The sequence below is a fragment of the Lampris incognitus genome, chromosome 3, assembly GCF_029633865.1.
Source record: "Lampris incognitus isolate fLamInc1 chromosome 3, fLamInc1.hap2, whole genome shotgun sequence".
NCBI classification, from domain to species: Eukaryota; Metazoa; Chordata; class Actinopteri; order Lampriformes; family Lampridae; genus Lampris; species Lampris incognitus.
The window spans coordinates 94,309-98,070 of NC_079213.1; the positions used below are offsets into that span (position 1 = coordinate 94,309).

Genomic DNA, 3,762 nt, shown 5'->3' on the forward strand with positions numbered 1-3,762 from the left:
GGATGGTCCTTGCTACATGTTTCGGTTGACATAGTGTTTGAGTTTAGTGTCAAGTGTTTCTGCTCAGGCGGACAGTGCCCAAACACTGGCTCAGCGATACCCCAATATGAGAGTTATGGAGAGATTGATGGGTTCAATTTGGATATTTTTTGTTCTTTACAACTGATCTGCCACTGTCCTGTATTTTGATTAGTTTATCCCGTGTTAAACTTGAAAAATTGCTGGTGAGGTTTGGAGCATTATAAATCTTTTTTTTTTTTTTAAATTGAAGTTCTCTGCTATGGCAGTTTGTTGTTAGAGTTATGTTTCAATAAAATAGATAGATTTCTCCATTTTACCAATCAGAGGATGCATCTTGCCTCAAAAGCACACAGCTTGAGATTATCCACCGTTTATCCTGATTTAAACTTGAAAAGTTGTTGATGGGGTTTGGAGCATAAGTGATTTTTTTTTTAATTGAAATTCACTGCTATTGCAGGTTAATGTTTTTAGAGTTAGGTTTAAAATAAAAGTAATTGATGGCTTTCTCAATTTTTTTCTTTTACCACTCAGAGCACACTCTGCCTCAAAAGCAGAGCTTGTAATCAAATCACTTCGCTGTACCTGCTTCATGCTCAGGAAGAAGCACCGCAGCTCATCATCGTGGGTGGCGGACTCACACTTAGAAACATTTTTCAAGCCAAGAACGACAGAAATGACCGCTGAAAGTGTAGTCTTCTGAATCTTTTGGTTAGGATTAGGTTGGCATAATTTGATGGAAATGGCATTTCTGATGGAAAGTACCGAGCTTCTCGAAATGAAAGTTTTGGATAAAATTAATGGAGGTCTCTTTCTACATCTTTTGGCCAGGGTTGGCGTAGGGTTACAATGAGGGTTTTTCCTACTCAAAAGTAGTTCCACAGAGAATACCACAGCAGCAGACACTGTCTGCCTGAGCAGATAAAACTCTTATACTAAACCTATCCCAACCCTTACAGAAAGATGTAGAAAGAGCCATCCATTAATTATATCCAAACCTTAAGCTCCGTGACATTATTTTCCGTCAAATACCATTGCCGTGGTTAGCTTGACTTCTGCTAAGAATTAATCCCACAAAGAATACCATAGCAACAGAGACTGTCTTGGCGGTTGCCAAGCTAACCATTGCAATGGCATTTCTGATGGAAAGTACAGAGCTTCTCGGTGTGAAAGGTTTGGATAAAAATCAACATACGGCTCTTTCAACACGTAAGGGTAGGGTTTGTGTTAAGGTAAAGGTTTTACCTGCTCAGGCAGAAAATCCCACAGCAACAGAGATGAACTCTTCATGTTAGCCACGCCAACCATGGCAATGGCATTTTTGATGGGAAATACTAGGCTTCTCCGAGTGAAAGGTAAGGGTTAGAGAATTGAATGCCAGAGCCAACACATGTCAACCAGGCGCCTCAACAATGCCCAAATACTGGCTTACAGATACCCCCAGGTTTAGGGTTACGAATTTGGAGAGAGTTTGATCGATTGAGTATAGGATCTATTTGGAGGTTGTTTATTCTTTACACTTGATCCCCCATTGTCTTCCCTCTTGATTAGTTTATCCCGTTTTAAACTTGAAAAGTTGTTGGTGGGGTTTGCAGCAATACAAGTGGATTTCTTTTATTGAATTGCACTTCTACAATGTTCATGTTTTTAGGGTTAGGACTAAGTTTTAGGGGTAGGTTTAGATAAAATTGATGAATTTCTACATTTTGCCCCTCCTTTTTACCACACCGAACAGGCTCCTTCCTCTTGATAACTCCTTAAAAGCAACACTGAACGGTCACCAAAAGCCCAGAGTGAGTGATTAAACCACTTCTCTGTACCTGCTTCGCGGTCAGGGAGAAGCACCCCAGGCTCATCATGGTGAGTGGCGAGACTCGCACTTTAGAAAAACATTTCTCAAGATAAAAACTAAAGAAATTATCCCCGAAATTACTGTTGGGTTTTGATAAACTCAATGGATGGCTCTATACCTTTCGGTTACGGTTGGGGTAAGAGTTTTATATGCTCTGGCAGACAATCCTACAGACAATACCACAGCAATAGAGACCAACTCGTCGCAGTAGCCAAGCTAACCACGACAATGGTATTTCTGATGGAAAGTAGAGAGCTTCTCAGAGTAAAAGTTTCGCATAAAATTAACGGACAGCGCTTTCTACATGTTTGCTTGAGGTAGGATTTGGGTTAGGTTAAGGGTTTTATCTGCTCAGCCACACAAACCCAAAGAAAATACCACACCAACAGAGACCAACTCTTCAGAGTAGCCTAACTAACCACAGCAAAGTCATTTCTGATGGAAAGTACCGAGCTTCTCGGAGTGATAGTTCCGGATGAAATTAACAGACGACTCTTTCTACATGTTTCACGTAAGAGTAAGGGTTTTATCTGCTCAGCGAGATAATCCCAAAGAAATACCACGGCAACAGACAGTCTTGGTGGTAGCCAAGCCAACCATGGCAATGGCATTTCTGATGGAGAGTAGCAAGCTTCTCGCAGCGATAGTTTTGGGTAAAATAAACGGATGGCTCTTTCTACACGTTTCGGTTGGTTTAGGGTAATTGTTTTACCTGCTCAGGCAGACAATCCCACACAGAATATCAAAGCAACAGAGACTAACACTTCACGGTAGCCAAGCTAAACACAGCAATGAAAATTCTGAAATAAAGTACCGACTTTCTCGTACTCAAAATTTTGGATCAAACTAACTGACTTCATGTTTTGGTTGAGGTAGGGTTTGGGATTGGTTAAGGGTTTTATGTGCTCAGGCAAACAATCTCACAGCAACAGAGACTAACCCTTCGCAGGAGCAAGCTCACCACGGCAATGGCATTTCGGATGGAAAGTACCCAGCTTCTCGGAGTGACAGTTTTGGATCTTATTGACGTATGCTCTTGCTACAATGTTCCGATTAGGTTAGCGCAAGTGTTTTACCTGCTCAGACAGACAATCCCACAGCAACAGAGACTAACTTCGTCGTAGCCAAGCTAACCACAGCAATGGCACTGCTCTTTTCAAGTACCGGGTTTGGAAAAAGCTTCGGAAAAAAAATTTCACGGAGGCCGTTTCTACGTTTCACTTAGGGTAAGGGTTTTATCAGCTCAGGCAGGCAATCGCACAGAGAATACCACAGCAATAGAGACTAACTCTTCGTAGTAGCCAAGCTAACTACGGCAATGGCAGTACTGATGGAAAGTACCAAGCTTCTCGGAGTGAAAATTTTGGGTAAAATTAATAGACGGCTCTATCTACATGTTTCGCTTAGCTTTTTATCAGCTCAAGCAGTCAGTCACACAGAAAACACCACAGCAACAAAAACTAACTCTTCGTAGTAGCCAAGCTAACTACGGCAATGGCATTCCTGATGTAAAGTACCAAGCTTCTCGGAGTAAAAGTCTTGGATAAAATTAATGGACGGCTCTTTCTATGTTTCGCTTAGTGTAAGGGTTTTATCAGCTCAGACAGACAATCGCACAGAGAATACCACAGCAACAGAGACTAACTCTTCGTAGTAGCCAAGCTAACCACAGCAATGGCATTTCTGATGTTAAGTACCAAGCTTCTCGGAGTGAAAGTCTTGGATAAAATTAATGGACGTTTCTTTTTATATGTTTCGCTTAGTGTAAGGATTTTATCAGCTCAGGCAGATCATCGCGCAGAGAATACCACAGCAACAGAGAACAAGTCTTCGCAGTAGCCAAGCTAACCACGGCAATGGCATTTCTGATGGATAATATTGAGCTTCTCGGA

At 41.6% G+C, this 3,762-nt stretch overlaps 1 non-coding gene and 1 pseudogene across 1 annotated transcript; both read right to left on the minus strand.

Moving 5' to 3' along the window:
• Positions 1-543: 543 nt before the first annotated feature.
• Positions 544-717, minus strand: LOC130110904 (small nucleolar RNA U3; annotated as a pseudogene).
• A 1,022-nt stretch (positions 718-1,739) lies between these two features.
• On the minus strand, positions 1,740-1,955 carry LOC130110896 (small nucleolar RNA U3). Its single transcript, XR_008810108.1, has one exon. It is a non-coding gene; the product is annotated as a small nucleolar RNA U3 (small nucleolar RNA).
• Between the last annotated feature and the right edge of the window lie 1,807 nt (positions 1,956-3,762).